The 12,389-nt window shown below is 37.6% G+C and overlaps 1 pseudogene; it reads left to right on the top strand.

Moving 5' to 3' along the window:
• Positions 1 to 7,207: 7,207 nt before the first annotated feature.
• LOC133022665 (interferon-induced protein 44-like) lies at positions 7,208 to 9,576 on the top strand (annotated as a pseudogene).
• Positions 9,577 to 12,389: the final 2,813 nt, after the last annotated feature.

Below are 12,389 nucleotides of genomic sequence, written 5' to 3'. Positions count from 1 at the left end.
GCTGTCCATCCTGCCACAGAGGCATCTACTTATAGTGAATGTGAAACTAACCTGACTGTGAATAAGAGAAGGTTTCAGAACCCACTCATGCAGTGGCGTATTAGTGGTTTGACTTGCTCTACAACATTGATATATTGCGAATCAAAAATGGCCATGTATATTTTTGGCCAATTATTTCTATCCAGTAATATAAACAGTAAATGTTTGACTTTTAAACAAAGGACTTAAAACTCTTAGTTGGTAAGCTAGCTTCCGTGCTGTTTGCAGCATTGCAGATTTAAACTGTTGTTATTTCTATATTGTTTTCATATCATTTGCTTTGGTAAAAAGAAAAGGTAAAATCTTTCTTTTTTTGTGCTGGTTTTAATCTAGGAGGATTATTTACAAGGAAACAAGGTGAAATCAAAACTCTCTTTGTGATGTTTCAGTGCAATTTCACAGAGTTTTATTTTTGTCAAGGCTAACTGGTTTTAAATGAGACATAATGACGTGGAAAATAAAAAGTCAAGCATTGAAAGAATTTGGACTCCTGGTTTCAGTCCAACAATGTTACATGCAGAAACTACACAAGGTGATGTTGAAGTCATACAAAATGCTTAATAACAACTTTTTAATAATTATGTTATTGTTAGTGAATTAACTTTTTGTTTTGTTTTGGTTCAACATCAGTTAACTTTCATAACCATGAAACACACGATTTGGATCTTCCTGTGTCCACCACCAGGGTGTGCTAGGTCCTTGGTGCAGGCATAGACTCTACATAGGTTTTTCCGGTTGCAGAAAAAGAAAGTGAAAGTGAACACAAGGAAACATGTTACTTTATGTTCTTAGCTCATGCTTTAAGCGGTGAGATCTCGATGTTTCTTAGCAAAGTGTTTCCTATAAAAGCAATTTCTCCTGTTATTGTTTGCAGAGTCTCTCCCTCATAAGGCTTATGAGGACTTACATCTGTCTCTTACTACAGCTGTGACTGTCAAGCTAAAGCTGATTTCTTACTTTGACATAACGACCATTGCATCAAGTGATAAAAAAGCATATTTAAGAAGTGCAATTTTCTATTTGATTAAATGCTCAAAAGTGTGTGTACAAAGTATTGTCATATGTTTGGTTTAGATCAAATTAATCTGCTTTGTTCACTACAAATTGCCATTGGTTCATTTTTCACACATTAAAATCACACACGCACAAACGCGAACACAGACACGCACCCACACCCACACACACACGCACACACACACACACACACACACACACACACACACACACACACACACACACACACACACACACACACACACACACACACACACACACACACACACACACACACACACACACACACACATACACACACACACACAGGGCTGTCCATTGACCTTTAGAGGTGCAGGTGCTCAAATTTCAAAAAGGGCACATGAAAAAAGGCTCATATGCCGACAAAGCTACAAGTTGCTCTTTGATGCTGCTGCTGGAGTCTGTATTGATTTGAGACTCTAGAGATTAAACAAAACATGGGAGAGATATTCGCTGTTTAAACAAGTTCTGCTTGCTCTTTCCATGGGCTGCGGCACAATATCTCCCTCATTCTCTCCTTGCTGTTTCCCCATCTCCTCATCTGACCCATCACTTCCCAGCTGCTTTCCATCTGCAGAAAGCAAGTGGGAACAAGTCCCAATTTACTATTGCAACATTAATCAAAACCATAATCATCTAATTTAGCAAATAATCAATAAAAAACCCACCTTAAATTATGATAGAATACATTCATTATTGTTGCTGTCTAACAATTTTACTGCATTGTGAACATACATGTCTTGTCTTTCATTACAGGCAGTAATGAAAGTCTCAAATGACACAAAAAACTAGACACTGAGTTTTTACTAGTTAACTAATATCCAAACAGAAAACAAAGTGCCACCCAACAGGCAGAGATCAGTGAGCCAGTAATAAAGTATCTGAAGTCACGTGCTTTCTGATAAACCATGAGAGAGAATGAAAGAGAAAGTAACTCATGTCCTATAAAAGGAAGTGTCTAGAGACACACACCCAAAAGAAAGGACTGAAGGGGAAACATTTAAGTGTCCATCAAGGATCAAGTTATTTTTCTCTATTGGGTAAGTTCTCCTCATGCTATTATATACTAAAGTGTAAGTGTTATTTCAGTGTAGTGTAATGATTAATATGTTAAAACAAACCCATAAATAATAATATGTTTATGATGATGATATAATTTGAATGCATTTTATATGAATATAAAAATGCATTCAAATTAGGTCCTAAAGTCTTTATATCCTTTCTCTCATTGAGACTTTGCACAATAGCAGGACAATGCTTTGTCATTACGTTGTTAGCTTGGTGTGACGTCATCACGTGATCTGGTCAACAACTCAGCTGTTGTGATGGTGCGTTCACGTGCCGCCTGAAAGGAGTGATTCAAAAGCTCTCGTCTTTATGTTGACTCCCAGTATTTAATACATCACCTGCTTTAACAAATTAATTCTACATTCCTTGCTTGGTCTGTGCTTCATTTTGTTTATCTTAAAAAAACACATAAAAATTAGACAAACAAATGATTTTGCTTAAGAGAGGAACAGACAAATATGATATATTCTGTTTAATATAATTATCTCAATCCTGCGCTTGACCTCTCTGGAGATTCTTTGTATTCTTTTTCAGTTTGACCAATATTGTGATGTACTGTTATATGATTGTCTTGTAATATAAGTTGATTAATTATATTGTTATTGTGGGCTTTGTATCATGTATTGTGAGTTCCTGGTGGTGGGAAGTAATGAAGCAAAAATATAAAAAATATACTCTGTGCAAAAAAATGTAAGTCTTTACTGAGAAGACACAGCTTAACAGTTATCCCTTTCTGTACTTAGTTTTCAATCAGTGCGGCAATCATGCTCTAATTATTTTTCTGTACTGTCCTCAATAAATGTCTTCTTCCGGGACACTCTCAGTTTTACTCTCGTTCTTTCTGCATCAGTCAGGACCAGGCAGCTCCAGAAGAGACCTTCTTATTAGTGGAAAGTCACATGTAGGTACAGTAAAGCTTACTGAATACATTTGAAGCTATATATGTGAAATGCTGTTGCTTATTTGTTAAAGTTATTAGTTTGTGTGAGGGAGGCATAGTCATACACCCAGTTCAAATGATATATTCCACCACTGTCGAACAGATGTTGTCTGGATATAGATGTTTTTATGAGAAAAAGCATTTGTACTATAGAATATATCTTATGATATTGATGACATTGTATTTTTCATCCTCACTGTCAGAACAAAACATGTCGAGGAACGAACACTGTGGTGAATGAGAATGCATGTGGCTCATGTGGCTCTAATGGATTTAGGATGGATTGATGACGAGACACAGGGACTGACTGGGCCTGCTCACCACGAGCAGACCCAGCAGAATACACAGGTGAGGAGATGCGTGCGTATGTAAAACACAGTATAGATGCCTGTCCATTTCCCAGCACATGTGAATGCACATTCATCTATTTACATGCAGACTATGACACATATGCTTATATTAAAGGTTCATGGACACGTGTGAACTCACATCTATGACAAAACAAACCAGTGAGGCAAAGTCAGAGGGTGAAATCCTTGGCTTCCGACCAAACTGATCTGAAGATTAGTCCAATTGTAGCTCAACAACAAACCATTGTTCAGAGTTCTGTATGTGCACAGTCCCATTTGGAGGGTGTCTGTTTCCAATGAACTCCACACATGACAAATTATTATTTTCCCAATCTGAATCACACAGTATAAAGCACTATATGGCCCAGTTGGATGACTCAGTAGAGTCCTCACAAAGTAAAGCTAATGGAAAAACAGAGCACTCATCACTATACAGACGACGATCCCCTGATCAAATTAAAGTTGTTGTGCAGCCTCTGCTGGTCATGTTGAGTCAGTGCAGTGAGGAGTACCAACAGAAATGATCCCAGCATAAAGCAAAAGCATGTGTTTAAAAACAAGATAGATGTTTTCTATGCTGCTGCTTCCCATTCTGCATTGATTCCTGCAAAGATGTGGAGCATCGCTGTCCATCCTGCCACAGAGTCATCTACTTATAGTGAATGTGAAACTATCCTGACTGTGAATAAGAGAAGGACTCAGAACCCACTCATGCAGTGGCTTATTTTCTGGTTTGACTTGATCTACAACATTGATATATTACGAATCAAAAATGGCCATGTATATATTTGGCCAATTATTTCTATCCAGTAATGTATACAGTAAATGTTTGACTTTTAAACAAAGGACTTAAAACTCTTAGTTTGTAAGCTAGCTTCCGTGCTGTTTGCAGCATGCAGATTTAAACTGTTGTTATTTCTACATTGTTTTCATATCATTTGCTTTGGTAAAAAGAAAAGGTAAAATCTTTCTTTTCTGGTGCTAGTTTTAATCTAGGAGGATTATTTGCAAGGAAACAAGGTGAAATCAAAACTCTCTTTGTGATGTTTCAGTGCAATTTCAAAGAGTTTTATTTTTGTCAAGGCTAACTGGTTTTAAATGAGACATAATTACATGGAAAATAAAAAGGTCAAGCATTGAAAGAATTGGGACTCCAGGTTTCAGTCCAACAACGTTACATGCAGAAACTACTTGATGTGATGTTGAAGTATTACAAAATGCTTAATAACAACTCTTTAATAATGATGTTATTGTTAGACTAATTCACTTTTTGTTTGGTTTTGGTTCAATATCACTTAACTGTCATAACCTTGAAACACAATATTTGGATCGTCCTGTGTCCACCAACAGGGTGTGCTATGTCCTTGGTGCAGGCATAGACTGTACATATGTTTTTCAGGTTGCTGAAAAAGAAAATGAAAGTTGTTAGATCCCAGTGTATCCCAGTAAAGGGTCAGTACAAAAATCTTATTTGAGGCAGATCAGATGCAGTGTTTCTTCAGAGTTCAATTGCAATCCACACACTCGTTGGTTATTTCTCTTTTTAAAGAATTCTCCTCAGTTCGCAATTTCCAAGTCGTAGATTTTCTCTGTAGAAGCTTTGCACTTTGAAACTCTGTGCATCAAGTGAATAAAAAGCATGTGTAAGTAGTGCAATTTACTATTTGATTAAATTCTCAAAAGTGTGTGTACAAATGTATCCTCACATGATTGGTTACGATTAAGTAAATCTGCTTTGTTCACCTCTATATGCCTTTGGTTCATTTTGCACACCTTAAAATCACACATGCACACACACACACACACACGCACACGCACACGCACACGCACACACGCACACGCACACGCACACATACACACACACACACACACACACACAGGGCTGTCCATTGACCTTTAGAGGTGCAGGTGATCAAATTTCAAAAAGGGCACATGGAAAAAGGCTCATGCCAACAAAGCTACAAGTTGCTGTTGATGCTGCTGCTGGAGGGCTGTATTGATCTGAGACTCTAGAAAGAAAACAAAACATGGGAGAGATATTCGCTGATTAAACAAGTTCTCCTGCACTCTCTCTCTGGGCTGTGGCACAATGTCTCCCTCATTCTCTCCTTGCTGTTTCCCCATCTCCTCATCCGACCAATAACTTCCCAGCTGCTTTCCATCTGCAGAAAGCAAGTGGGGACAAGTCCCAATTTACTGTCGCAACATTAATCAAAACCATAATCATCTAATTTAGCAAATAATCAATAAAAGACCCTCCTTAAATTATGATAGAATACATTCATTATTGTTGCTGTCTAACAATTTTACTGCATTGTGAACAATTGGTACATGTCTTGTCTTTCATTACAGGCTGTAAAATGAAAAATTAAACATAAACCTAGACACAACCTAACATTGAAACAGAAAACAAGGTCCCACCCACCATGCAGAGGCCAGTGAGCCAGTGATAATGTAGCTGATGCCAGGTGCTTTAAACCATGAGAGAGAACGAAAGTGAAAGTTACTCATGTCCTATAAAAGGAAGTGTCCAGAGCCACACACTCAAAGGAAAGGACTGAAGGGGAAACATTTAAGTTACCATAAAGGATCAAGTTATTTTTTTCTATTGGGTAAGTTTTCCTCATGCTATTATAACCTCAAGTGTAAGTGTTATTTCAATGTAGTGTAATGATTAATATATTGAAACGAACCCATAAATAATACTTTGTTTATGATGATGACATATGTTCTGTCTTTTAATCAACCTCCTCTTTAAGTAACCTTTCTGTCCATGGTCCTAAAACATAAGCCAAACTAAAGTCAAAGAAAAGCAAAACAGTGGCAGACAATTTTGAATAGAATTACACTACATTTATTTAAGATATTATAATGACAAATGAGGTACCAGATCCTGGAAATTATTGATTAAGAGTTATGATTATGAGTTTCAGATGCTCTATAGTTAATTAGTTTGGTTTGATTTGGTTTGACCTGGGTCCCTGCCAGCGAGTGAGTGGGTGTCCGAACAAAGAAAAGGTCGGGACTTTTTTCAGGTCACATTGTTGACTTCAAACTGAACCTGAAAATGAAAGTGTTACCTTACAAAGCATCTTCTCCTCCTTGTTCCAGAGTCACTCTGTCCAGAGCCACACAAGCAAAGGTAAGGACTTCAATCTGTTTGTTACAACTATTGAACTGAATGGAATACCTTTTAATTTAGTTCATTAATTCTTTGCCATGGACTTTAGTGAAGCACTTTGTAACCTTTTTTATAGAAGTGCCAAGTTATGATTAAATATATCATTGTTACTGTGACTGTGACTGTCTAGCCAAAGCTAATTTCTTTACTTCATCAAGTCAATAAACAGCAAAACCCCATGAGGTCATTTTTATCACATAACAAAATCCAGTACATGCTGGTGGTAATAAGTAGTTCAATAGGAATTTGACAAGAAGAATTCTTACTCATATAAAATTAGAATTTGTATTGTGGTATTGGCAGTTATGCTTAAAGGTTCAGGTTGTAGAATGTAGTGACATCTATTGGTGAACTTGCATGTTGCAGCTGAACACCTGTTACCTTCCCTTTCAACATGAAAGAAAACCTGTGGCAGCCTTCAGTTACCACAGGTCCAAACCCAAAAGGAGTTTCGTTTGTCCAGTCTGAAAAAACAAACAATATTAATGCATCTTCCTCCTCTGCGTTGAATTCCTGCATTAACATGTAGTCTGAATGTCCACTTTACAGCAATGGGAGGAGGTAAGTCCTGTTACATTTTCAGCTTCAATAAACCAATGAACAATAACAAAAAACATTCTAAAATAATCACTTTATGGTTCTTTTTAGCTCCTTCAGCACTCTTAGAGCAGCCATGGAGGAAGGTGTCAGAGTGAGTATGAACATTCAGTCAGTGTGTTTCCATTGTGCCCTCAGTGTTTGTGCTGCTCAACACATTACTTAAACAGCTCGTTGTGTGTGACAAAAAAAAAATCACAATTGCAACGTTGTGCAATCATTAATAAATACAGCACTTTATTCTGATTGTTTTTTAATTTTTTGTAATTTACAGGAAGGAGAATCTTGATTTTATGAAATATTACCATCCTCAAAACAAAGATGTCAAACATCTCAGGATTCTGCTTCATGGACCAGTTGGTGCCGGAAAGTCGTGCTTCATCAACTCTGTCGACAGCGTTTTAAAAGGCAGACCTGCTAATCGAGCTCAGACAGATGCAAGCTATGCTGGGAGCAGCTACACCAAACAGGTATGAACAACAGGAAAGGATAAAACTCCATTCAGGGTAACAAACCACAGGAATTAATTTTCAATAGTAGTTCACTGATGAAATTACAGAGAAACTTCTACTTATATTAAAATGTCAAAACAGAAGATTTATATTGAATGTTTTGTACAAATGTTGTCTTTATGTTTCAGAGCAATAAATTCTAGTCCGCACAAAACAAATGAAATGAAACATTAAATCTTTCTAAATCTGTCTGTTGATCATCTGAGTATTTAATGTTTTTGACTTTAGCTTTCCACCCATTTCAACTTAAGAAGTTCTTGAACTTGATACAAATCACCTGTCCTCACCAAGTTCAAGTTTCCTTGGGTTCTCAGGCAGTTTCTCCAGCCTCCCCACACATTCCTGATCGGCCCCGAGACAGCTGCTGATATTTTCTTTGATTCATTGATGTAAATAATTGCACCTTCTGCCTTACAGTACAAGACCTTCAATTTTACCAAATATCCTGGGGCCAAATACCCTTTTGTTTTCAATGACATCATGGGCTTTGAGCAAGATTCTGACAGTGGAGTCTCTGTGGAAGACGTCAAACTGGCCCTGAGAGGACACATGAAAGACGGTTACAAGGTACTGTGAACAGTGTGAACTTTGACATTAATTAAAGTCTAATATTAACTTACAATTTTTTGTTTTGTTTTATATTTATCTTAGTTATCAAAATGTTTATTGAAATTTGTCAAATGTGATGTGCACATTTCCAGTCTCAAAAAACAGCCAATTTTTTTTACATTTCTTTTTCAAAAATCTAACTTTTCTTTTTTACAAATTGCTTAGTTTGGGGCACATGGCAGCCACATGTATATCAGTTAAATGTTGTGAATAACGTCAGGAATGTGTCTCACATTAACAATATGAGCGTGCATGTGTGCATGTGCACGAGACAAACAAATGAGGTGAAAAACCGAAAAACTTAAGTCACATTAAACATGATCTGATTGTATTTGATTCATTTCTAGTTCAACCCTAAAAGTGCATTGAAGGAGGGTGATTTGGGCTACAACTCCGATCCCACTTTGGAAGACAAAGTTCACGTTCTGGTGTGTTGTTCCTGCGGACAAAGTGTCTATGTTAGGTGATCAGATGCTGAAGAAGATGAGAGAGGTCAGACTTGCAGCCAGTGAACTGGGTGAGTGCAAAGCAGTTGTTTCTCTGCTAGGACTAATAGTGTCACATTGGAATGTATGAGTCAAAATACCAGTAAACAAACGTTTGAAATATTGATCAGGTTTCTTTATCGACAGGAATTCCCCAACTGGCTATTCTCACCAGAGTTGATGAAGCCTGTCCTGAGGTTAAAGAGGACACAACCAATATCTATAAGAGCAAGTACCTGAAGGAAAAGGTACATTTTGGAGTTATTGTACAATGTCATTGTTCAGTATATATGTCATGTTTGTTCATCGCTGTACGATTACTGATCAACATAAATGTCGTTACTGTGACTTAGGTTGAAGTATTCCACCAGCTGCTGGGCATTTCAATGGACTGCATCTTCCTTGTGAAGAATCACTGTGAAGAAATTGAGTCAAATGCTGGAATGAACGCTGCGATACTGTGTGCACTGAGACAGATGCTTTGCTTTGGAGAAGACTTCCTGGAAAATTGAAAACTTATGAGGCAAAAACATAATAGACGATTTGAAGGGGAATGAGGAAATATTCAGCCAATTTTTATTGTCTTGCAGGCAAAATTCCACATATACACCCTCCATGTAAACATTAACAAATCTTCTACTGCAATTAGACGATTGAAGCATTAACCATGGTTTGCATAAAAAGTTGAAATAATGCGCACTACACTCTGCATGCGAAAGTACAGACATATAAATAAAAAAACTTCTTGTGAAATAAATAATCATGTGAAAAAATACACGACATGTTCAGTTACAGTTAAGTTACACAGCTACAGTGGGAACTTTGGGTTTCTAAGGTCAAGGACAAATAAAATCTAATTGAAGTTACAGTATATATGCTTTGAAGGGTAAAATAATCCTGCAGTTTTTTTCTTAAGATAAACTTCCTGTTACAATGACCAAGTTCATTTAAGGTTATTTTTATTCATTTCCATCAAAATCTTGTTCATAGAAAATGTGTTACAATGTTCCTCAACATCAATTGTTTCATTCCTTAATGCTGCTTCCTAACCACAAAGGATTTGTTGATCAATGAAGTTGGAACATATTAACTATTAATCAATACATTTTCAGGTATTAAATTAGGTCCTACTGTCTTTATATCATTTCTCTCATTGAGACTTTGCACAATAGCAGGACAATGCTCTGTCATTACGTCGTTAGCTTGGTGTGACGTCATCACATGATTTGGTCAACAACTCAACTGTTGTGATGGTGCCTTCAAGTGCCGCCGGGAAAGGAGTGATTCAAAAGCTTTCATTTTTATTGTTGACTCCCAGTATTTACAGTTTTTCTCCATTGCTTTGGCTCGTTTCACGAAACAGAAATGACACTCAAAACACGTGCAAACCTCCAAACAACTGGGCACTTGTTCACAACCGATTGGAATATCTCATTCCTTTAATCAGTGTCAGGGACCGAGCAGGAAGACTAGAGAGCCAGAGGGTTTCTTGAAAAAGAAGTATTTTTTTAATTTGGTTTCCATAACAAAGTGCCAAAAAGATCAATTTCACAAATCTTCAATTTCTTACACTAGCCTCCTCCTGTAACTGCTGGCGTTAACAGCATCACAAAAAAGAAAGACCTCACTCAACTGAGATGAGGGAACATATATGGTGGCTGGTCAAGCCACTCAAAATCAAAGAGGGGGATAGACTTAAACATACTAACATTGAAAACAAACTACAGCCACAACATAACCCCCAGTACAAGACCATATAATATTAACTAAGGGAAATTACCTAAATATAAATATCAAACAATAATCAAGGATTTAACAACACAAATCAAGATAATGAAATGATGTCCTTCCCCATGATAACACGATACATGGTGCAGTCCAATTAGTACGCAACCCTATTTAAGGTTGCCTGCTGCAGCTGGGCCTCCTTTTGCTGAATGGCCAGATGACTCCAGCCACAACCCCCAGGAACTGGTAACTCAAAGAAAATGTAATTAATTATCACAGAAAGAAAATATTTAATAAATAAAAGTATGTTGTATGAAATCAGAATGTGTCCAGTTATTTAATAAATGAACGGTGGGTGTGTGTGTAAAAAGAACTAAGCAAATTAGGAAGTTACCACCATGCTACTGAGTCTCAGCATGTGTGGTTGCTGGTGCGGCCATCACAATCAGATTGCAATTGTATTAGCACATCCTTGCACATGACAAGTACAATTGCCTACAGCTTGCACAAATTTCAAATGATTTAGGACACCTTTTCAAACGGTTAGGTGCAATTGCCTTCAGTTAGCCCAATTACCAATTGAATATATCTTGCTGGTCTAAACTGACTGTTGCTTCTCAGTCAAGTGGTTGTTCTCTGCAGAACATGTTGGCATAATTGCCTTGTGTACATCATCACCTGCACAATAGTTCACTCCACTATCAAAATCTTCCAGGCACATAATACCATGAAAAAGGTCATTGTATATACTGTAATATGGATCTCTTGGATCATAGGTGTAATTTTCCGGTGCAACTAGAACTTTACTAATCAAGGGGGAGTTTCACACATCCAATCACCAATCACACAGTAAGTTTAGTTAGCTGACAGGTGCTATCCAGGAGTATAAATGCTTCCATCAAATATCTAGAGCTTGACCAAGCTCAGTACAATTTATGAACATGGAAGCACCTGGCCAGGGAAACGACCAAGGGCAACTGCCTGCTCGAGGAGGAAGAAGAAGAGGAAGAGGAGCAAGGGTGCGTGGTGGTGGAGAAGGGGGAAGAGGCCGAAGAAGGACGAAGACAACAAGCTGTGCCAGATGAAATTTGGGTTACACTTGTTGTGGACCATGTGGTCAACCATGGCCTCACAACGGCAGAGGCAGGTCGTGGAGTTCAGCGTAATGTGCCACGCTCTACAGTGTCCTATCATACAAACATTCCGCAGGGAAAACAGGTATGTGGTCAGTCAACTATGGAATTATTAACGGTAGAGTTAACTGTAGTATTCCAATTTATTGAACTAAAGTCAAAGTAAAACAACTAAATACAAATGGTAATAGTGTCTATTTGTGAATTCTAATGTCTAGGATTGGACGACAACCTGGTGCGGGTGGCAGAAGAGCAATTTGCAGCAAAGAACAAGAAATCTGCAATATTGTAGTGTCCAACAATGCTATCACACTGAGAGAAACACACAATCCTAGAGGACCACAATCCTAGAGGACAAGGCTGGCATCTTCCAGAACGTAAACGCTGTCAGCATCTCGACAATTGACAGGATCCTGTCTAAACATCAGATGAGTATGAAGCAACTGTACAGCGTACCATTTGAAAGGAACTCTGAGAGAACCAAGGAGCTGCGCTACCAGTATGTACAGGTAAAGCAGTGGTGCGCAGCTTTGCTTTACTTTCTTACTGTTTGTGTTAGTGTAGGCTATACATAATTTTAGTTTTGATGTGCTTATTGTTTGACAGTATATTGTGCTGTACACATTTTCTGTTACTGTAACCACGATTTATGGCAATTACTGTAACAATTTCCATGGCAATATGAGTGTAATAAAGTATTTTATGTGAAACC

This window comes from Limanda limanda, chromosome 17 (genome assembly GCF_963576545.1).
Source record: "Limanda limanda chromosome 17, fLimLim1.1, whole genome shotgun sequence".
In the NCBI taxonomy this organism is placed as follows: Eukaryota; Metazoa; Chordata; class Actinopteri; order Pleuronectiformes; family Pleuronectidae; genus Limanda; species Limanda limanda.
This window is presented reverse-complemented; position numbering and strand designations above follow the sequence as displayed.